This window comes from Podarcis pityusensis (genome assembly GCF_964106645.2).
Source record: "Podarcis pityusensis genome assembly, chromosome: 1".
In the NCBI taxonomy this organism is placed as follows: Eukaryota; Metazoa; Chordata; class Lepidosauria; order Squamata; family Lacertidae; genus Podarcis; species Podarcis pityusensis.
Genome location: NC_138028.1, coordinates 118,033,742 through 118,058,719, shown reverse-complemented (window position 1 = coordinate 118,058,719; position 24,978 = coordinate 118,033,742).

Sequence of the window (24,978 nt, the reverse complement as noted above, 5' to 3'; positions counted from 1 at the left end):
GGCGGACTTCCTGTTTATAACCTTCCCATTTCAGTGCCAAATTGAAGTATTTAAAAATCCAATTTTCCGTTTTACTCACGAGTAGTTGTTAAAAGTCCAATTGTCCACAGGAAAAAGTCAGCACTCTCCGGCAACAGCAATACGGCTTCACTCCGTGAAAGAAGCAGTCGATTCAAAGCACCGCGCCACTCACCCCACATCGCTCCGGATCCCCCCAGGTAGGGGAGGCGCAAAGGTGCCAGCCGAATCCCACGTCCACAGGCTTCTCCCGCCTGTGGTTTTTAATGGGTCTCCGCCTCGCCGTGGCGGTTCAGACCCTGTTTTTCACGGAGCGGGTTCCTCCCGATCGGAGGAAATCCGCCATTGCCAGAGGCGCCAACCTGGAAGTCCGAGCTCCCATTGCTCTTTTCCAGCTCCTGCCAACCTAGAAGTTCGAAAGCACATCAGTGCAAGTAGGTAAATAGGTACCGCTGAGGTGGGAAGGTAAACGGCGTTTCCGTGTGCTCTGGCACTTGTCACGGTGTCCCATTGCGCCAGAAGCAGTTTAGTCATTCTGGCCACATGACCCGGAAAGCTGTCTGTGGACAAACGTTGGCTGCCTCGGCCTGAAAGCGAGATGAGTGCCACACCCCATAGTCACCACAGCTGTCCAGGGGTCCTTTACCTTTACATTTTTAACACCCCCCCCCCATTTTATGTCATTTTAAGGAAATTTTACTCAATGTTATTGTTGCATTCTTAATGTTATTATGTAAGCCTAGAGGTTTGTTTCTATTAAGTGGTATAAACCCAGTCAGTTGGGCAGCATATAAATTAATAAACTGATAATAAAATTGTGTGCAGGTATATATACACAGAAGGGACGCGGGTGGCGCTGTGGGTAAAACCTCAGCGCCTAGGACTTGCCGATCGTATGGTCGGCGGTTCGAATCCCCGCGGCGGGGTTCACTCCCGTCGTTCGGTCCCAGCGCCTGCCAACCTAGCAGTTTGAAAGCACCCCCGGGTGCAAGTAGATAAATAGGGACCGCTTACCAGCGGGAAGGTAAACGGCGTTCCGTGTGCTGCGCTGGCTCACCAGATGCAGCTTGTCACGCTGGCCACGTGACCCGGGAGTGTCTGCAGACAGCGCTGGCTCCCGGCCTATAGAGTGAGATGAGTGCACAACCCTAGAGTCTGGCAAGACTGGCCCGTACGGGCAGGGGTACCTTTACCTTTTTTATATATATACACAGAGGGGAGTGAGAAAAGGATGTCATACGAGATGCACCTTTGTCTTGATCCCTTCTTATTTTTCAGTAAAAAATATACGATACACACAGATACACACACCCCAAACTGTGTATATGGATGCATACTCTGAAGTCTCTCTGCATTAAGCAAAGTGAAAAGATCTACCATATTTTTTGCTCTATAAGACTCACTTTTTCCCTCCTAAAAAGTAAGGGGAAATGTGTGTGCGTCTTATGGAGCGAATGCAGGCTGCACAGCTATCACAGAAGCCAGAACAGCAAGAGGGATTGCTGCTTTCACTGTGCACAGCAGGAGAAGAGATCTAATAATAGAAAACCCAAAAGACTACTTATAACCTAGAGTGAGAGAATGGCACTCAACTTTCAAACTCCAATTTTGTAATGTAAAATTGGTATTCCAAAAAGAGCAGAGGTTAAATCTATTGGCTTTTGCTCATTGCAGGCAGTTGGCTAGTTGACTTGCTAGGACCCTATTGGATTTTATCCATCAAAGTTACCCAAAATCATTTGTCACACTTGAAAATCTTGATCGTAAATCTCTCTATGGAGTTTAACATTTTTACACCTGTGCATTTATCTTGTTATTTATCTTTTATTATCATGAACTTCTTTTTTTAAAAAAATCAAGTCAGATTACTAGATTCCCAACCACCTGTGCCGCAAGAATAGACAAGCTACTTTAATGAAAGCATTCCAATACTAAACGCACAAAAGTGATATATTGGCAGGCGATACAAGCATTCTTTTAAAAAAGCAATGTTGGCTTTTCAGCGAGGCAAAGCACAACTTGGACCAGCAAAGAGAATATGATTAAATAGTTTGTGCACACTAACTGGGACCCATAAAGTGCAACTTAATATGGCAGATGTCAGTCTTTAAATCCTTTATCAAAGAAACATATAACTTGCTAACTGAAACGTGTAAAGTACATTTTCCTTACCCTGTCAATTAGAAGATTGCAAAACTCCTGTAGCAGGACAACAATTCTGTTGGCGAAGCAGTAGTATTTGGAATGGGTCCAGATCAGACAGATGGTATGGAAAAGGGGAGCAATGAGACGTTCAATATTGGAGAAGCTGGATTCTTCCAAGTAGGCAATATAGCATTTCAAAGGGCCCAGATACAGGCAAATATCTTGAGCTTCAGAAACCGCTGAAAATAGTTTAAAATACTTTCAACATCATCATCGTCATTTTATAGCCACTTATCATCAACAGTTTACATTTTAAGACATCATCCAGGTACATAAATATAGAATAAACACAATTTTAACCATTTTTAAAGAGAAAAGAAAACTCAAGAACATAGATGCACAATACTACACAGTATCAACAGATGTAACAATAATAATCGCAATATACAATTCTAAGGCAGGCATAGGCAAACTCGGCCCTCCAGATGTTTTGGGACTACAAATACCATCATCCCTAGCTAACAGGACCAGTGGTCAGGGATGATGGGAATTGTAGTCTCAAAACATCTGGAGGGCCGAGTTTGCCTATGCCTATTCTAAAGTATAGAGCATGGGTAGGCAAACTAAGGCCTGGGGGCAGGATTCGGCCCAATCGCCTTCTAAATCCGGCCCGCGGACGGTCCGGGAATCAGCGTGTTTTTACAAGAGTAGAATGTGCCATTTTATTTAAAATGCATCTCCGCGTTATTTGTGGGGCATAGGAATTCATTCATTTTTTTTCTTCAAAATATAGTCCGGCCCCCCACAAGGTCTGAGGGACAGTGGACCGGCCCCCTACTGAAAAAGTTTGCTGACCCCTGGGTTAGAGAGATTTGGATGGGGGAGATACAGAAACCCAGAGGTACACACACCTTAATAGACATAAATCAAGTTCTCAAAAACTTACACCCTCCAGGCAACTATTTTAACAGTCTTTCACTTTCATCAACCACCCACACAACCGTTACAGCTTCAGCAGGGTTTACTTGTGCTCCTTACACACAACAGCCAGTGATCATCGAACACACCAATTGCAAGAACAGCAGTCATCAACCAATAATAATCAAACTCACCGCACTCCAATACACCCAGTCCACCCCTCCTGAACAGGTCTCTCCTGCCACTTCTCCCCTGCTCTCTTCTCTCTCCTCAGGATCACAGGTGAAGCAAGTTCCTATCATCTACTTCCAGCAGTAAGTTTGTCCAGGGAATGGGGGGGAATCACTTCCACCTGTGTGAACCTTCGCTAGATCTTAAGCTCTTCTACAAAGCGAAGCTTGCCAGATCCAACCCAAGTCTGTGTGCACTATGCTTGTCATCACCCTGTTACTGTTTGAGGCAGTGTGTTAAACTAAACATATTTATTGCCTGATTAATCAAAGCAAAATTAATAGTAATATTCCCATCAGATGTCAAGGAGATAAGTAACTTAAGAAGACATCTGAAGGCAGTTTCTACTGTTTTATTATGTTTTTCTAAATGCTGGAAGCCACCCAGAGTGGCTGGGGCAACCCATTCAGATGGGCAGGGTACAAATGATGGTGATGTAGTGGCTCAGAGTACTTTTGACCAGCTTTGACTGGTAAGATGGCTATGGCCATTTCTGGACTGGGATAACCGGACAACTGTTGTCCACGAGCCAGCAGCAATGGAGTACAGTGGTACCTCGGGTTACATATGCTTCAGGTTACATACAGACTCCGCTAACCCAGAAATAGTGCTTCAGGTTGAGAACTTTGCTTCATGATGAGAACAGAAATTGTGCTCCTGTGGTGCAGCAGCAGCAGGAGGCCCCATTAGCTAAAGTGGTGCTTCAGGTTAAGAACAGTTTCAGGTTAAGAACGGACCTCCGGAACGAATTACGGTAAGTACTTAACCCGAGATACCACTGTAAGCTGATTGGGCACCTGGGGCAGTGCGCGTGCCCGGCACCAGCCACCCGTGGGGCAGGGCCAGCTGGGGCAGGCCGCTCCGTGGGGCCTCCGAGAAGTCAGCCTGCCTCCTCCCTCTCAGCCGCCCTACAGCTGAGGGGGAGGCAGTGGGCAGACTGTTTGGGCAACGCGGAGCCTGCGCGCGCCCAAGCCACTACGTCTCTCCCAGGAGAGACGTGTGGCTCGGGCATGCTGCAGGCCCCACGGTGAGTGCTGCTCGCCATTTTGTCACCCCCCCCCCCAGAGGTGACACCCGGGGCTGCCCGCACCACCGCGCCCCCCTTCCTCTGTCCCTGCAAGCTAGTAAACCTCCAGATGGGATAACTGCACTGCATTCTTTGTCCTTGAGAGGCTGTCCTTGAGGAGACTGTCCTTGAGAAGATGCAGCTGGTATAAATGTTGGCGGCTCAACTGCTCTCTGGAGCAGCGTACCACCAATATGTTAGTCCACTCACTGTTGAAAGAATTGCACTTGCTGCCAATTTGCTAACAAGCTAAGTTCAAAGTGCTGGTTTTCATGTTCAGCACTGTACAACGTTTGACTAGGTTACCTGGAAGATTGCCTCATGGCTTAGGTAAGGTAAGGGTAAAGGACCCCTGGACTGTTAAGTCCAGTCAAAGGCGACTCATCTTGCTTTCAGGCTGAGGGAGCCGGCGTTTGTCCACAGACAGCTTTCCAGGTCATGTGGCCAGCAGGACTAAACCACTTCTCGCACAACAGAACAGCATGGCGGAAGCCAGAGCGCATGGAAACGCCATTTACCTTCCTGCCACAGCAGTACCTATTTATCTGCTTGCATTGGCATGCTTTCTGGATGAAACATCGGCTCTGGATCCATTCCAGTCTGGCTTCCGCGCTGGTCATGGGACCGAGACGGCTCTGGTCGCCCTAACAGATGATCTCCGCAGGCAGCTGGATCGAGGCGGGTCGGGGCTGCTGATTCTTCTAGACCTGTCAGCAGCCTTCGACATGGTTGATCACGAACTCCTGGACCACCGCCTTGCCGACGTGGGGATCCAGGGCACAGTCCTTCAATGGCTGCGCTCGTTTCTCTCAGGTCGGAGACAGAGGGTGGCGCTTGGGGGGGAATTGTCATCCCGCCACTCCTTGGTGTGTGGAGTGCCTCAGGGTGCGATACTCTCCCCGATGCTTTTTAACATCTTTATGCGCCCCCTCGCCCAGCTTGTCCGGAGTTTTGGGCTGGGTTGCCATCAGTATGCCGATGACACCCAACTCTATCTGTTGATGGATGGCCATCCTGACTCGGCCCCAGACACACTGACCAGATGTTTGGAAGCTGTGGCTGGATGGTTACGTGGAAGCCGGTTGAAGTTAAATCCTTCGAAGACAGAGGTCCTCTGGCTGGGACGGGACGATATGGGATTGGGGGGGCAACTCCCATCTCTTGCGGGGGTGCAATTAGTGCCAGCACCGTCCGTTAAGAGTTTGGGTGTAATCTTCGATACCTCCCTCTCTATGGAGGCGCAGATTACAGCTATAACAAAGGTGGCATTTTTTCATCTCCGCCAAGCTAAGCAGTTGGCCCCTTATCTCTCTCGCCCTGACCTAGCCACTGTGATCCACGCGACGGTCACCTCCAGACTGGATTATTGTAACTCGCTCTACGTGGGGCTGCCCTTGAGACTGACCCAGAAACTCCAGCGGGTGCAGAATGCCGCGGCGAGACTCCTTATGGGGTCTTCGCTGCGAGATCACATTCATCCGGTACTATACCAGCTGCACTGGCTCCCGGTGGAGTACAGGATCAGGTTTAAGGTGCTGGTTTTAACCTTTAAAGCCCTATACGGCCTAGGACCCTCGTACCTACGGGACCGCCTCTCCTGGTATGCCCCACAGAGGAACCTACGGTCTGCAAATAAAAACATCCTGAAGGTCCCAGGCCTCAGAGAGGTTAGGCTGGCCTCAACTAGAGCCAGGGCTTTCTCGGCTGCGGCTCCAATCTGGTGGAACGCTCTGTCACAAGAGACTAGGGCCCTGCGGGACCTGACATCTTTCCGCAAGGCCTGCAAGACAGAGTTGTTCCACCAGGCCTTTGGTCAGGGCCCAGCCTGGCTCCCTCCTCTGGCAACCCGCACAGAACTTTGCTTAACGGTTGCCATTAATTTGATTTTAATTAATTTTTATAATGAAATGTTTTAGAATGTTGGATTATTTGATTGTTTGATTATTTGTTTGTTGTTAGCTGCCCTGAGCCTGGCTTTGGCTGGGGAGGGCGGGATATAAATAAAATTTATTATTATTATTATTATTCAAACTGCTAGGTTCGCAGGAGCTGGGACAGAGCAATGGGAGCTCATCCCATCACAGGGATTTGAACCGCCAACCTCCTGATCAGCAAGCCCAAGAGGCTCAGTGGTTTGGACTACAGCACCACCTGCATCCCAGGTGGTCTGCAGGCAGATACCATCTTATTAGGGATCCAGTACTTATGCACATTCAGCTGCCTAACAGCGCCCAGATCACCAAGGACATCACAGCTGCAGAGATAGGAAAAGAAGAGTGTCCAGCTGATACTCCTATAGTGTGTGGGATGGGTGCCCTAATAAGATGGTATCTGCATTCTTTGTCCTTGAGAGGCTGTCCTTGAGGAGACTGTCCTTGAGAAGATGCAGCTGGTATAAATGTGGCGGCTCAACTGCTCTCTGGAGCAGCAACTGCTCCAGAGAGCAGTTGAGCCGCCACATTTGACATTTGGGCATGGATATTTGTTGTAACTACAGTTTATTTGTTCTTATTCTCCAAGTACCGTAGGTTAGAAATATTTAAGAGATTTACATGCATATAAAGCCTCATACCTTCTGCAACTTTTAAGGTGAGCTGCTTAAAGCCAGGATAATAGCTGCTTCTTTTCCTGTTTAGAATCTCCGTTACTTTGTGAACCTTTGGGTTTTGCAGCTGCAAAGAGAGAGCAGATAACACTCAATATAGATCCTGACTGCTCTGCTTAATTCTTTTCATAAGGAACATCTGGATATTTCAGAACCATAGAATGCAGCTGCTTCAAGTTCCTCTCTGAAGATTCCCTGGCTCAACACTGTGTTGAAGTTACTTTAATTCTCAGAGCAAGTACTGGCTGAAGTGATGGCTGTCCAGTTTCAGATCACTTTTTTTATGAAGGGTTGCTGGGAAGCTGGACCCATAGCAGCTGGGATCTTCCTTTTTATAAGAGGAAGGTCCAAGCAGGGTGAGATCCAGTTTTGATGTAATGAACCACTTGGGATGGGTGAAATTAAAGAGTCCTCCTGATAACCATTTGTCTCTTTATACCAGGGTTTCCCAAACTTGGGTCTCCTGCTGCTTTTGGACTACAGCTCCCATCATCCCTGACCATTGGTCCTGCTAGCTAGGGATGATGGGAGTTGTAGTCCAAAAACAGCTGGAGACTCTTCTTTTCCTATCTCTGCGGCTGTGATGTCCTTGGTGATCTGGGCGCTGTTAGGCAGCTGAATGTGCATAAGTACTGGATCCATTTCCCTCTCTTGCACCAACCCCCTCCATGTGGCCCCGGGCACTGGCAACCTACACTATGTCACTGAGAGGAGACAACACCTGAGCAGTCTGACTTGGTCAACGGCAGCTTCCTACTTACCATACCATGCACACATGCCTGAAGTTACCGATTGGTTTCAGTGTTTTAACATCTCCTGCTACATCTGTCTTACCTGCTCATAAATTCCCAGCAGATTTTCCTTTTGCTGCTGCCAAAATTGAATTTCTGCAGAAGGCCCGGGGTTTTCTCCCTGTAAAAGCAGCTGAGCTGAATCCAATCTTAGCACATCAGATATGAGATGGGTCCACTGAACTACCATGGTTTCAACTGTATACAGCAAAGCTGTTTCTGTGTAATGTGTCCTATGGTTTTAAAAAAAAGAAAGAAAGGGAAAGAAGAAATAGAAATTCAGCACTGATCTTGGAAACGTGTAGCCGTTTAATTTTATCTTCTATTATTTATACTTGGTGACAGTTCAGATTTCACTCCTCCGGTTACATGGGCATGAAAGTGAGACTTTGTATTAACCATTAACAGGGTAAATGCACACAATAGCAAATAATAAATTAGATAGATAGAGCCTCAATCTTATATCCACTAACCAAATGAACTTAATAGGACTTATGAGTGGGCATGTATAGCCAGCAAGCAAGACATGTATAGGATTGCTCTATAAACTGCACTTCTCACTTATTGCATCTTGAAAGCGTGCTATTATAGTTTGAATTGCTCAAAGCAAGCCAAAGCCTAGGGCTAGGTGTAGCATTGGAATGCAACTGTCATCCACCCACGCTGCAATAATTTCAAAGGCTTGAGCATAAAGGCATGCATGCATTTGAATGCAGTTGTTCATTTACATTTGGCCCAACCAGTCATGCCTAAGTACAAACTGAATTGGGACCAATGTTGTGCCATTCTGAGGCTCCTATTTTTAATGGCTCACTGCTGAAGGACACGAATTGGACTAATAAAACCCAGTAACAGCCCATCAATAGAATCTGGAAGTAATCTGGGTAAGTAATCTGGCCTTGGCTGCAAGACAGAGAGCTGATAGCTATGTACAGGAATAGTACAGTGTTCACATGAAAGCAACAACAATGCATTGAAAGCATGTGTGGGGAGATTGTGGGGCTATACCTCAGCCCAGTATACCTGAAGGAGCATCTCCACCTCCCTCGTTCAGCCCGGACACTGAGGTCCAGCTCTGAGGGCCTTCTGGCGGTTCCCTCACTGTGAGAAGTGAGGTTACAGGGAACCAGGCAGAGGGCCTTCTCAGTATTGGCACCTGCCCTGTGGCACACCCTCCCATCAGGTGTCAAGGAAATAAACAACCATCTGGCTTTTAGAAGACATCTGAAGGCAGCCCTGTTTAGGAAAGTTTTTTAATGTTTAATGTTTTATCACTTTATTGATGATGATGATGATATGTTGGGAGCCACCCAGAGCGGTTGGGGTATAAATAGTAAGTTGTTGTTCTTGTTGCTGTTGTTGTTGTTGTTGTTGTTGTTGTTATATCCCAGCAACAACCCAGATGCTGACCATTCTCATAGGTAGCAACCACGTAAAGATTCTCCCTCACTAGGGGAACATGGGTACATAGGTACCTCTATAGATCACTTCACACAGCTGCCCAAGGTCCAGCTGTTGGGGAGACATGACTAAAATGTGTATTACTGATATGGTTGCAGAGCTAGCCACCATGACCCCACAACCCCCTCAACATGTGCTTTCAATATATGAAGACTATGGCAGTGTACATGAGTTTGACCAAACTGTGGGAGGCAGTGGAAGACAAGAGTGCCTGGCGTGTTCTGGTCCATGGGGTCACAAAGAGTCAGTCACGACTAAACAACAACAACAACATGGCAGTGGACACACTATACCTTTTAAAGCACATTTAAAGCACATTCTTTCCCTCAAAGAATTCTGGGCACTTGTAGTTTATCCCTCACAGAGTTACAATGCCCAGCGACCCTTAACACAACTACAGCACCCAGAATTCTTTGAGGGATGCGCTTTGAAAGTATGTTAAGGATACATACGCTTCCTAAATGTGAACCCAACGCGAATACTTACATTGCCACGTCATCAAAATTTTCTGTCAGTGTGGGGAGGGGTAGGTATGTCCTCCTTGCCACATGCCCTTGCAGAACGTACACCGTGTTTTTGAGCATCTCAACATGCTTCCTTGCATCCTCCAGCACTACTCTGGGCCAGCCGCAGAAATTTTCCGGGTTGGAAAGAATGACCAACAGAACCTGTCATCAAGTATAGAAGTAAATATGTCTGAGGTGTGGTCAGGGCCAGATTTTGGTTTGATGAGGCCCTAAGCTACGGAAGGTAATGGGGCCCTTTATATGTCCAGCTGTCCTTTGTCAACAACAAATTGTCACTGTTTTTTTGCATTGAATATATGCTATATGGTAATTTATGGACCTAATAGGTATCCAAAGCCATTTGCACATAACAAAATATGTAGGCTAGCAGGCCTCCATTACTTACATCAGGGGTAGGCAACCTAAGGCCCAGGGATCAGATGCAGCCCAATCGCTTTCTCAATCCAGCCCGAGGACGGTCCGGGAATCAGCGTGTTTTTACATGAGTAGAATGTGTGCTTTTATTTAAAATGCATCTCTGGGTTATTTGTGGGGCATAGGGATTCGTTCAATTCCCCCCCCCCCAAAAAAAATATATAGTCCGGTCCACTACATGGTCTGAGGGACGGTGGACCGGCCCACGGCTGAAAAAGGTTGCTGACCCCTGACTTACATCATAGGAGCCTACACAACACAAAACACTGTTGCTGTATATGGGCTTTATTTTATTTGTTTTTTATATTTTATTTTGGAAATGTACATCCTGGGAGTTTTTTCCCCTTTTATTTTTTGGGGGGGCCCAAGAGAGTGGGGCCCTAAGCTATAGCTTGTTTAGCTTATAAATCTGGCACTGGGTGTGGTCAGAAACCTGAAACCTGAGAGAGATGTTTTCATTGATGCGAAGTCCTACCAAATAATGTGCTGCTGCGGTTTTTGTTTTTCTGTAAGAGAAAGATAACTGCAAACCATTTCCCCCTTCAGCTTTCTTTCTTTTTGCAAATAAGCATTAAATTTGCTGAGCCACTTAATCAAACAAATCTCATTTTAACTATTCAGCAAAATATTTGCTAGCTGATGACCTATATTTGCAGGTATAGCTAATTTTGGCAAGGTAGCCGGAAAGATGAGATGGCCCTCTCAGCATTCTTTATAATGAGCTCCTCTTATTTCACCAAAGACACCTCGAAAGAATTTAAGGAGCATTAAGTAGATAATGTAAGTTCCAGTGGACCCAATAGTTAGCCACTCACCTTCCAAGCCTGCTACCCAATTAAATGCAGGTATGTGGAATATGGAAACACAGGGAAACAAAAGCCATGTTGAAATTTTTGAATATAATCAGTGGCATGCAGTCACATCTTTTAGATTACCTGGCTGATGAGAATGGGAACTTGGTCAAGAAGTCGAGATGCGACCTCTCCCAATTCTATCTCCTGCTTGTAGCCAAACTGGGATACTTTGGTTACTGTCCTTTTCCGCAAAACATAGAGAAGCTTTGTTTTCCAAGAAATCGGTGTCTGGGGGACAAATAAAACAAGAAATACCAGCCCTTAAAAAAATTTAAAACATTCTGTACACATTTAAGAAAGCTGCACTGTTAAGTCTGCCCTTGTTGTCATAATCATGAGAAAGTGGAGCAATCTATCCAAAGCTGGGAAAACCCAGATTATTGTTGTTGTTGTTGTTATTTCAGATTTCCCAGAGTTGTGCAGAGTATCAGACGAATTGTGGGGATCTTACTGCAGCAGGATAACAACACAAACACAAACACTAACTTGACTTAATAACCCTCCAACAAACAGCAGAAATAATGTGTATGCATTGTTCATGCACAACAATTTGGTATAAGAAAGTAGGAATACACAAATGGACATTTCCCAGTCCCCAGTTTTGCTGTATTTAGTTGGTGGATTAATACATACATTTGTCAAAAGCTGCTGTATATATCAGCTTTTTTATGTCAGTGTATTTTCTTGACACCCGAATCCTATAGGACCTATATGACCACCATAGTCTTTCAGATCAATGGAACAGAAATGTGTTTGCTCGCTCAGACATGTGCATAGGCAGAGGGCCTTCTCGGTAGTGGCGCCCACCCTGTGGAACACCCTCCCATCAGATGTCAAGGAGATAACTAACTACAGTGGTGCCTCGCAAGACGAAATTAATCCGTTCCGCGAGAGTCTTCGTCTAGCGGTTTTTTCGTCTTGCGAAGCAACCCTATTAGCGGCTTAACGGATTAGCGCTATTAGCGGTTTAGCGGCTATTAAAGGCTTATCGGCTTATCGGATTAGCTGCTAAAAGGCTATTAAAGGCTTAGCGGCTTAGATAAAGGGGGGGAAAGCGGAAAAAAAATCTCAAGACTCGCAAGACATTTTCGTCATGCGAAGCAAGCCCATAGGGAAATTCGTCCTGCGAAGCAACTCAAAAACGGAAAACCCTTTCGTCTAGCGGGTTTTCCGTCTTGCGAGGCATTCGTCTTGCGGGGCACCACTGTATACAACTTTCAGAAGATATCTGAAGGCAGCCCTGTAAAGGGAAGTTTTTAATGTTTGCTGTCTTACTATGCCTATATATTTGTTGGAAGCTGCCCAGAGTGGCTGGGGTAACCAAGTAAGATGGTCGGGGGGTATTATTATTATTATTATTATTATTATTATTATTATTAGATACACACCCTTTGTGTATAGCAGCATAGTGAAGGAAACTATTTACCTTCCTGCTGAGATATGAAAAATGTTTTAAAATAGCAGAACAATCCTAACCATGTCTACTCAGAAGTAATTCAATGGGACTTACTCCTCAGTAAATGGAGTTAGGATTCCAGCATGATTTTATAGGGCCCAAATTCATTTTTTCAGTATTTGGCACCATGCCATTCACCTTTTTGTAGTTCAGTTAGGGCATCAGAATCACACACACACACACAAATAAAGGTTTGGAAAGGAATCGTCATAATATTTCTTCTCTATATCCTGGCCAACATTTCAGCAAAAAGCTCACTTTATTCTTGAGAGCTGCCTCCTCATAACCACCACATACAACAAAGTGGTAGGAATTATTCCTATCCTCCTCTCTGAGCTTCGCACATCTGGAAACAACAGCACCACCACGTCCTTTAATAATTGACTCCTAAAGTGAATGACCTGTCCTTAGCTCCCCAAACCCACAGGTCTTTCCACTTCTGAACACGCCAACACTTTATGTATTTTGCTCCTACCTGCCCATCACCTGCATACAGATTGCCCCCAGGGCCGGTGAAAAGGACCAGCGAAGGATGTTGACCTTCATCCAAGAAATCCAATAAAAGTCTTTGGTTCTCCTCTGTCGAGACGAAGCGATTCCACTTTTCAGCCTTCAGCTTAAAGGACTTGAAAGCCTGCTCCTTGATGAGATCGATGCGCTCATCTTTGGTCAAAGTAGAATTCAAGTTGAGGGGAAGGTTTAGGGCAGTGTTGGGGAAGGAATCAGAGCTGCTGTGGGCTGCCGATCCCAACATGCTGGACCTTTCTAGCCGACGGCTGTGGCTCAGGGGAGAAGGAAACATTGTACAATGGAGGCGCAGCGAGGAGTCGTTCTCTCTCTGCAGGACAAATCCCAAAAGCCGGCACGTCAGTAGCTTCCATGACAAGGTCTACTGGTAGGGGTTATAAATGCCATGCTGTTCTCAGAGGCTTCCAGACAGCAAAAGCAAGCAAATGGGTACAATAGGTTTCAAACTCCTAAAAAACCAAGTACGATCCTCCTTTGCCCACCTATGCAGTGTCACCTACTCCAAGAAAGGCACAGCAGTAAATGGATCTTCCTTGTGCGTGAGAGAGAGTGACAGCTGAAATGCGAAAGGCCTTTTGGTAACTGCAACCTGAGCAAAACAGCTGCCTTGGGTTGCACTGTTTCTTTTATAAGTATGGGGTCATTTGTTCATGAAAACAATGGAGAGGCCTTCTGCTCGACGGTGGGTAATTATTGCAGGATCCTCCTGCAAACAGAAAGCCAGGACCACGCTGAACCCATCGCTCAGAGAGCTCGATAAAAGTTTGAAAAACCGTCCTGTAATTAGGTGAATCGGATGCACAATGCGGCAGCTAGACTGGTGACTGGGAGCGGCTGCCGAGACCACATAACAGCGGTCCTGAAAGACCTACATTGGCTCCCAGTACATTTGCGAGCACATTTGAAAGTGTTGGTGCTGACCTTTAAAGACCTAAACGGCCTCAGCCCAGTATACCTGAAGGAGCGTCTCCACCCCCATTGTTCAGCCCAGACACTGAGGTCCAGTAGCAAGGGGCTTCTGGCAGTTCCCTCACTGAGAGAAATGAGGTTACAGTGAACTAGGCAGAGGGCCTTCTTGGTAGTGGCGCCCGTCCTGTGGGACACCCTCTCTTGAGATGTCAAAGAGATAAACAACTATCTGATTTTTAGAAGACATCTGAAGACAGCCCTGTTTCGGGATGCTTTTTATGTTTGATGTTTTATCGCACTTTCAATATTCTGTTGGGAGCTGCCCAGAGTGGCTAGGGAAACCCAACCCAGCAGGGTATAAGTAATAAATTATTATTATTATTATTATTACACATTTAAAATGGGGTGGAGAAAGGTTGGGGGGGCAAACAGGGCTCTGCTAATGAGGGATGCATGCAGCTCAGGTCAAAATGTACGCTCTTAATCTTGGCTATTAAGCCATCAAGCATAACTGCTGGAAACCAACACAGACATGAATATTTGCACAGGGGGCAGAAATTCCAGGACCCATTTCAAAACCATTATTTGTCACATGCGTATCAGTCTTTGCATTTTCATGAGCAAAAATGCCTTTCATCAGCAAGAACTCACACATGTCCAACAGAAAAATATGCATCCCCATTCAATAGACAAGTTACAGATCCCAGAACAAATTTAGGCTGCGATCCTATATCACTTCCCTGAGAGTAAGCCCCACTGAACTCAACAATACTGCCTTTTGAACTGACTTGCACCATAAACCAGGCATTGTTCTCTTTTCAGTATATTGTTCTCTTCTCCCCAGCCCTGGCCTGAATGCTTTTCCTGAACCTACAACCTGAGTGCTTTCTCTTTTGAAATTTCACACAAAATTCCAGAATTAGGTGTTTTGTGTCAAATTATAGGTTCCTCAGCAAACACCTTACCTCTTTTTTAAAAAAAAGCCAATTAATTTTTATTAGTTTTCCAAATTTTAAACAAATTAACAATTTGAGTTGAACACCAATTTAAAAATTGACTTTCCGCCCCGCCTCAAAAAATGCTTTTCCCCCCTCCCTCCTTTGCTGCTCACAGTAAAATACCTTTTCTTAATTTCTAATACTTTTCCATCCATTCCTGTTTCCATCAACTGTGCATGTTCAATTCCTGTTGAAACATTTACCTGACCATTTCCTCAATTAATCAAATAGAATTAATCTTCCTTCATTGATCCATCTAAATCATTATTCATAATTTTAAATCATATATCCTCTAGTACAGCTTAAGTAACTTGATTAAGCAAGTGTCTTATCTCAATGGTTGCAATCATGTGAATACAATTGTCACAGAACAGGTGTACATGATTGTATAAAGGTAAAAGTGCTCCCTGCACTTAAACGCTTATTCCTACTTAGTAAGGCACAGACCTTTTGGAAAGATACTTACATGGGGTAACATCTTTGGGATCCTTCAAACTAGTATTTTGTGTGAGGGGGTATATTCTGTAACATGTCCTTAAAAAAAAGAAATTAATTGATTTTTCAAATATTATCATATATTAAATGTATGTCACATTTATGTCACATTTATGCCACAGCAACTCAAAACTTAATATTTTAAGCAAAAACCAACCATTTAACAATAACAAATAACCTTTGTTGATTTTCAGATTTTAGAAAAGAAAATGAAAAAACTTGTAAAATACAAAACATAATGTAATGAAACAAGAGGAGGTCATAAGCATATTGTACACCTTTCATATTTTTCAAGGGCACCAGTAAACGCCAAATAAATAATATTGTTCCCAAATGTTATTTGTTTGTTGTTGTTGTTTTACATCAGAACCATATATGCCAAATGTCCAACAAAGATTGTTGTAATTGTTCCAAAGTGGTCTATGAAATAAAGTCTCACCATGTTGCTTGAAATTAAACTGCTTTTGCTGTATCACATAAGAGTTTGAAGAAGAAGAGGAGTTTGGATTTGATATCCCACTTTATCACTACCCGAAGGAGTCTCAAAGCGGCTAACATTCTCCTTTCCCTTCCTCCCCCACAACAAACACTCTGTGAGGTGAGTGGGGCTGAGAGACTTCAAAGAAGTGTGACTAGCCCAAGGTCACCCAGCAGCTGCATGTGGAGGAGCAGAGATGCGAACCCGGTTCACCAGATTACGAGTCTACCGATCTTAACCACTACACCACACTGGCTCCACATAAGGCTCTCGCATGCGGTGTTACTTTTTCTAGTGTCCTGAACTGCTGGCCTACCTGGCAAATAGTCAGTATGTCAGTCCAGTATGTCAGTTCAGTCAGTCCAGGGTCAATCCATGTTTCCAAAGCCCAAGCCGAACCACAGTCCCACAGAGATGCTGGAAAATCCAAGCTGAGGCCTATCAACGTGAGCAGTTGAGGAGACACAGCCCTCAGCTCTGCTTCCCTGTTGGACTTTGCAGGCTGATTGCAGCACCTGGGCCTGATGAGGCAGGTGACCCTCACCTGCTCCAAGGGAGGAAACACACCCCTCCTGCCAGAGCTAGCGAGCCCCACCTGGCCAGCTAGGGGGCTGGGCTGTGGGCCCTTGCCTACCTCAGCCTCTTGGAGCACCCCTCCCACTGCTCCCTACGCCCCTCTGGCTCTGGTGATGGGTCCTGATGCTCTGATTCCTGTGCACTGACCCCCAACCCCTCACCATCCTCCATCACCCTATGAGTACTTCCTACTCCAACTTCTCCTTCCCCGTCCCCAGCTTGCCCTGCTATGTCCCAGTCACTACACCCTTCACTGCAGTCCTTTCCCTCCTCCCCATTGTCCTGCCAGTTCATGACATGGAGCCATATTCCAAACAGTATGCAACCAAGAAGAAACAAAGTTTTTCATTTTTGTACAACTGAGAGGCATGCAGCCGCGAACCAAAACAAGCCTGTTTTGGGGATTTTATGTCATTATGATCCCAATTGTGCAACATGCCACTGTTGCAAAAGATAGTGCATTCGTGATGGATTTCTACTGGACTGCCCATGTTATTGTTGTTGTTGTTTAGTCGTGTCCAACTCTTCGTGACCCCATGGACCAGAGCACGCCAGGCACTTCTGTCTTCCACTGCCTCCCGCAGTTTGGTCAAACTCATGCTGGTAGCTTCGAGAACACTGTCCAAGCATCTCGTCCTCTGTCGTCCCCTTCTCCTTGTGCCCTCCATCTTTCCCAACATCAGGGTCTTTTCCAGGGAGTCTTCTCTTCTCATGAGGTAGCCAAAGTATTGGAGCCTCAGCTTCAGGATCTGTCCTTCCAGTGAGCACTCAGGGCTGATTTCCTTCAGAATGGATCGGTTTGATCTTCTTGCAGTCCATGGGACTCTCAAGAGTCTCCTCCAGCACCATAATTCAAAAGCATAAATTCTTCGACAATCAGCCCTCTTTATGGTCCAGCTCTCACTTCCATACATCACTACTGGGAAAACCATAGCTTTAACTATATGGACCTTTGTTGGCGAGGTGATGTCTCTGCTTTTTAAGATGCTGTCTAGGTTTGTCATTGCTTTTCTCCCAAGAAGCAGGCGTTATGGATCCCCTTTATTATTATTCTGCTTTATTAGTGGCTCTTTGATACATCCCAAGAGTTATTGCATTCTTGCCTTCTGTAGAGACTACAGTGCAATAAAAGCAGAACTGAGACCAACAACGACCCAGAACATTTATGGTATAAAGTTACAAGGTTTCAGCAAGAAGCTACAGGATTGGCACTGACTGGAAAGGAAGCAGCTGTCCCTCTAAAAATATTGGGGTGCACATAACAGTATTGAAAGCAGGATCATGTCTTAGTGTGCCAACAGCATCATTAGCACATCTCCTCATTTGTTCACAATAAACACGATATATGGAGAACCCCTTATACTGTTTCAGGGCCGGATTTAGGTTTGATGAGGCCCTAAGCTACTGAAGGTCATGGGGCCCTTTACATGTCCAGCTGTCCTTTGTCAACAACAAATTGTCGCTGTTTTTTGTGTTGAATATATGCTATATGGTAAGTTATGAACCTAATAGGTATCCAAAGCCATTTGCACATAACAAAGTATGTATTTTATCAAAGTAATTGTTGAACTGAAGTACAATTAAAAAGTATATTAATAGTGAAATAATTACCAGTGATAGGAGCTTATACAACACAAAACACTGTTGCTGTATGTAGGTTTTTTTGTTTTTGTTTTTTATCTTATACAGTGGTACCTCAGGTTAAGTACTTAATTCATTCTGGAGGTCCGTACTTAACCTGAAACTGTTCTTAACCTGAAGCACCACTTTAGCTAATGGGGCCTCCCACTGTCGCCGCGCCGCTGCAGCACGATTTCTGTTCTCATCCTGATGCAAAGTTCTTAACCTGAAGCACTATTTCTGGGTTACCGGAGTCTGTAACCTGAAGCGTATGTAACTTGAGGTACCACTGTATTTTGGAACTGTACTTCCAGTTTTTTCCCCCTTTAATTTTTTTTGGGGCCCCCAAGAGAGTGGGGTCTTAAGCTACAGCTTGTTTAGCTTATATGTAAATCCGGCACTGTACTGTTTAACTGAAATGGATCCCGAATTGGTTTTGTTGCATGGGATAGAATCCAGTCATCCCCTAACCCTGCACAAAGCCCTGTTGCGCTGTTTATTTCTGAGAGCTTGGCAAGCAGCTGGAAGCAACAGGAAACTCTGAGTCACAAAGAAAGGATGTCTGAAGTATGAGATGCTATGATCATGCACAAAGTGACTTGCCATGTCTGTGACGCTAAAATTCAGAGAGGAACTACTCTTTTCTAGAATCCTTGTACTGATTATTGGGGATGATTCCCTAAGGTTGTTTGATTGCAAATCCATGTAATATTTTGCCTTTTCTTTCTCCATATTTCTGTCAATTATATTTTTTTTTTGCCTTCTGGGATCTTTATTAAGCTGAATATTTTGTGAGTTGATCTAATTACCAGCCTGATTACCAAACTGCTGAATTTCAGTGTGTATATTTATTGTCCCTATTTATCTGAGTCACTAACTTGCTGCAGAAAATTGGAACAAAGATAATTTTAACAGTTTGCCTTATAACAATACAGTATCTGTCCAACAAGTTTTTCCACTTCAGCTCAGCATTTTGAACTATGTACGTTTGTGGGTCAGTCTGCATGTTCCCCACTCAAAAACAAACCTAATAGAAAAAGAGTTAAATTTGCTGCAAAACAATGCTCAGAACTGGAAAACTTAGTTGGAAGAAAATGTCTAACATATTCCATTCTGAAGCCATCTTCAGGGCAAGTAGATCTTACTTATCGTGGTGGCTTTCAATCAAAGCATGTTGTTTGTTTGGTTTAAAAAAAACCAGAATGGGGGACTGGCATTGCAAAATGTTCAAAACAGATACGGGGTTTTACATTATTATACATAGTTCAATCCAACAACAATAACAAAAACTAAAGAAAGGAAAAGAAAAATTATGCATATTAATCTTCAGAGTTCTTTTTCAGCTGTTTCATCTTTCTCACAAGGTTCAGAAACTGTTTCAAGGGGAGATGGACCAACATAGTGACTGTAAGCCTGTGTTCTCTGGAAATCACTCGTTCACAGGCCTAGCAGTCTGCCAGAGCATTCATTTTGCACAACCGATCAACTTCCTGTCCAAAGTGTTGCATAATAATATGAAAAAGCAGCGCATGTTGATCTGTTCCCTTTGCACAGCTGCCACTATGTCTTCACCCTGCTGATGACACAATATGTTTGGTGAATTCCCCAGAGACACAGGCAATTTTATCCTAGCTTTTAAAAAAACAAAACAATCAGGCGCTTTTTTCTTCTTCTGTTTTCCATTATTCTGTGTCCCAAAAGCATTTTCTGAAAATGGCCGTATAATAAGTAATACTGTATGTAATATGTTGTATGAGATCTCCTACAAATATCACATTCCCACAGTAATACAGAAGCAGCACTCCGGTGTGCAAATCCGTCTTAAATCGCCATATTGATGTTTGCAAGTGTAAACATCAGCTGTTCTGCCACTTAGGAAACTCACAACTTGCAGAGTGCATAGCTATTTGGCTGGGTATTGCAGACTCCATGAATAGCCAATGTTTACACAGTACTTACAGTGCATAAAAAACAGCCATGCACCAAGACCCGTGACCTACCCTCTTCAAATAATTTCTCCTTTTATAAACATATGGCTCAGCCCAATGCCACATCAGAATGTGTATTGCAAGCTACCTCTGTGACTTCTACATTGCATTTGCTCGGCATCTTCTAAACTTGGCTCAGAACTTATTTCAAAAGGTTAGCTTAATTCTCAAGGGTGATGTTGCAAAATGGCAGCCCAACCTCCTTTCAAAGCTTCTCACAGTTATCAGCAACTCTTTATAAGGAATTAGCACAGTATGGTGTTGTAGACTAAAAACTAGCCCAAATAAACCAAACTGAGAGCTGCATAGGGAATTAGCCTTCTGATCAGTAGATCTGATAGGCTGTTGAAATTGCACTATGTTTGTTTGTTTTTTTAAAATAATATTTATTACTTTTCCAACAATTTAAACACTACAAAAAAATAAACAATACAATACAATACAATACAAAAACAGTACATAACACTAACACATTAAACTAACAAAACAATACAAAAACAGTTTAAAACATATCAAACAGTTTCAATATCTTATCTTTCATTCACTTATTTCAATGACCTCCTCACACCTCCCTTTTTGTATTCCACTTCTGTTAATTGTTTCAGCAATTCCTTTCCATCTTCCTCTGCTTTCTATTCTTTAATTATCTTAACACATTCTAACCTTATTTTTCCCTTTAATACTCTATTAATCTATTTATACTTAATTCCTTATAACATTTCTACTAAAGCCATATAACTTCATTCCAACATTTTTCTAACATTCATTAATTTTACAGTATTTCTGTAAATAGTCTTTAAACTTTTTCCAATCTTCTTCCACCGACTCTTCTCCCTGGTCTCGGATTCTGCCAGTCATTTCCGCCAATTCCATATAGTCCATCAACTTCATCTGCCATTCTTCCCGGGTGGATAAATCTTGTGTCTTCCAATACTTCGCGATGAGTATTCTTGCTGCTGTTGTTGCATACATAAAAAAAGTTCTATCCTTCTTTGACACCAATTGGCCAACCATGCCCAGGAGAAAGGCCTCTGGTTTCTTCTGCACTATGTTTGTTTGAGGCATCAGATCAAGGTCTGCATTTTAAAATGAGCTTAAAAAATATATTTGTAAATGTTTGTATCTCTCATGCCAGGCAGAAACCAGCTGGCTAAGTACTTTGGCAGATGTTTATCTTCCTAAACAGGGCCCCTCTGATTTATAGCAGTACTTCAGGGTTGTAAAAGGAAATTACAGGCTGGGAGCAAAAGGTCACACTGACCATACAAATTACAGAATACAATCAAGCTGCAAAAAACACTAATTAAGAGTTGGTAAATAGTAAGTTTTATTGTTTAACAGAAGATAATACCATGTGCCTCCCATTAGACTTGAGCCACATCTTCCTAAGGTTAAAGGGCAAGAGCTAATAGAAACAGCAGCTGGCTTGAAAGGGGGGTGTAAATGTAAGGGGTTGCTTTTGGAAACTGTTTTTATTAAGTTCTTTTTTACTTTGAAAAGACCTTTTCTTCTAAAAATCTATACAGTGGTGCCTCGCAAGACGAAATTAATCCGTTCCGCGAGTATCTTCGTCTAGCGGTTTTTTCGTCTTGCGAAGCAACCCTATTAGCGGATTAGCGCTATTAGCGGTTTAGCGGCTTTTAAAGGCTTAGCGATTTAGCGGCTTAGCTGCTAAAAGGCTATTAAAGGCTTAGCAGCTTAGAAAAAGGGGGGGGGAGCGAAAAAAAATCTCAAGACTCGCAAGACATTTTCGTCTTGCGAAGCAAGCCCATAGGGAAATTCGTCCTGTGAAGCGCATTGAAAAACGGAAAACCCTTTCGTCTAGCGGGTTTTCCGTCTTGCGAGGCATTCGTCTTGCGGGGCACCACTGTATATGTTATGTATGAAATATATTGGCTTAAATGTAATTATGCAAAGGATTTAGAAAGTAAGAAATGTTAGATTCTTATGTTAGATTCTTATTTCATTGATGGTGTGTGAGAAGGTTAAAGGGCAAGAGCTAATAGAAACAGCAGCTGGCTTGAAAGGGGGGTGTAAATTTAAGGGGTTGCTTTTGGAAACTGTTTTTATTAAGTTCTTTTTTACTTTGAAAAGACCTTTTCTTCTAAAAATCTATATATGTTATGTATGAAATATATTGGCTTAAATGTAATTATGCAAAGGATTTAGAAAGTAAGAAATGTTAGATTCTTATGTTAGATTCTTATTTCATTGATGGTGTGTGAGAAGGTGAACCCAAGATCTCTGTTTAAGATAAAAATTAAAACCATTAGCCATCTGTTTTGGAGTGAATAGGGCAATAGGGCAATAGGGCAAAGATGATCTGATAATTAAGGTGCCTGGTCGAGGCAAATGTAAGATATATGGCTACTTGTCTGCCATTTATGGATAGAAGGAAATATAGCTCTTTGTCTCCCATAAAAGGTAATAGGAAATGGGTGTATCTTTTATGATTGGTTCTAGCAAACAGCCAATAGGAATTTCAACCAGGCTGATTGGACAGAGGCAGCCAAAGGAGGAGCAAGGGGGCTGGGCTGAGGAAATATAAGTGCTGGCCATCAGGGCTGGAGTGGGCAGAGCTTTGGTATCCATATACCACTGTGTCTCTCATTTATTTGTCTGACAAATAAATTATTATTTTAATTTCTCTATTGCTGCATTGAATATTTCATTCCAGCTAAGCGTTAACCACAAGCAGGGTGCTACATGTTTTTAAATCAGAGAATGTTACAATCAAAAGAGGCCTTAAAGGGCATCTCGTCAAACCCTCTTGTCAATGCAGGATGATGAAATGCATCAGCGGATGATGAAAATACAGCATCCCTCATGGGTGGCTGCCCAGTTCCTGCTGAATTGCTCCCAGCGAAAGAGAGTGCACTGCTGAACAGCTCTTATCATTTGGATGTTTCTCCTAAGGCAGAGATGAGGAAACTGTGGTCCTTCAGGTGCTATGGGACTTTCTATCAGCCTCAGGCAGCATCAGTGATGGCCGGGGTAATAGAAACTCTGGAGGGCCACAGATTCATCAGGTTTTGCGTCTGCATCCGGGTGTCCACTGCTAACCATTCTTACTGTACCATTTCCAGGAGTTCAAAACTGAGTGCAAAATAAAATAATAAAAAAAGGAAAAGCCAGCTCCCCTAGTGCAAGTTATTGATTGAATGGCTCTGAGATTTTAACATTTTAAATTAAACCTATATAATAATGTCATGGACTCAGTCTGAGTAAGTACATAATAACGTGGCTAATTAAAAAATTAGAATTAATTAACCTTTTCAAAACAAGTAGCCCATTTCAGTGCCCCAGGTAAATATTCAACTAATTAAAGTAAAAATAGGGCAAGAAACAAAGCTATTATTTGCAAATGCATGTTTTGTGCAACGGGGCCATTCCAAGCTGTTAAATAATTATATATTTAGGACACACTGCCTACATCAAAATTAGTATGAAAACATATGGAAAATCTGGCAACGTACCACAGTGCAGTTAATTATTAATCACAGCACCTCAGCTATTTCACTCCTTTACCTTTTTTCAAAAAAGGAGGGAGGGAAAGAACAATCGTATTAAGGACTAATCATCAGCCCTGTTTTTCTTCGTTTTTTGTGGAAACCAGGATCACATTAACACATTTTAAAATTGTTAGCACCATTCAGCGACACAAATTCCGCACCCCTGGGGCTGTCACAAGTCCCCAGTTCCTCTCTCGAGATCACAGGCTGCTCAGCAGTCTAAGTACTATAGAATCCTAATGCACAACATGACAGAGAGGGATTGTACACCGAAGGGACAAAATGTACCTTCCCTTTGCACTGTGTGTTTTGTGCTTCCGCCTGACTCACAAAGTTCTGCTTGCCACCAGCACCGCCATTTTGTCTTCCTGTAGAGCACTCTTATTTATTTCCCCATTGATAGCAACTCACGCACTTTAGTGGCCTTCTGATTTTGGGAGGTGAGAGTCCATTTTGCCTCCTCTCCCCTTGCTGCCTAAAGCTCATTTAAAAAGGTAAAGGGACCTCTGACCATTAGGTCCAGTCATGGCCGACTCTGGGGTTGCAGTGCTCATCTCGCTTTATTGGCCAAGGGAGCCGTACAGCTTCTAGGTCATGTGGCCAGCAGCACACAGAAACGCCGTTTACCTTCCCACCAGAGTGGTACCTATTTATCTACTTGCACTTTGACGTGCTTTCGAACTGCTAGGTTGGCAGGAGAAGGGGCCGAGCAATGGGAGCTCACCCCGTCACAGGGATTCGAACCACTGACTTTCTGATCAGCAAGTCCTAGGCTCTGTGCTTTAACCCACAGCGCCACCCGAATCCAAAGCTCATTTACTTCATCTTATAAAACTTGATGGGAGATATTAACAACTGTATCTGCTCCCAATTGCACAGTCGGCTTTGATTTCTTTATCCCATTAGAATACAAGGCAGGAGTGTGACCTACGTGGAGCTAAAGAACAAATCTTATTATGGCGGATGGTTGGGTGTATGGAAGTAGGACAGACATTATCTGCTCACATGCATACTTCCCAACCTTCTGGGATGCCTGTTGGCCGACACTATTCCATCTATGGTTGGGAGTGTTGTCTGTTGCCCCTGTGAGCACTTTTAACAGCAATACACCGGTTCATGTTCTTACACAGAGCCTAATTTTTTTACTGTAAGCACCTCAGGACTGGTAGTGATTTCTGCTTAAATATAACAACCTCCTGAGCATTTCAGCTTCCAATCAGGCATGGAATCTGGACAAACGATGCAGATACCTTGATGAAATTGAAGGTTCAGATCTGGCCAGTGCATCAATATGAGGCCACCTGAGAGAAGGTGGCATAATAATAATAAGCAGAGACATCACCTTGCCAACAAAGGTCTGTATAGTTAAAGCTACAGTTTTCCCAGTG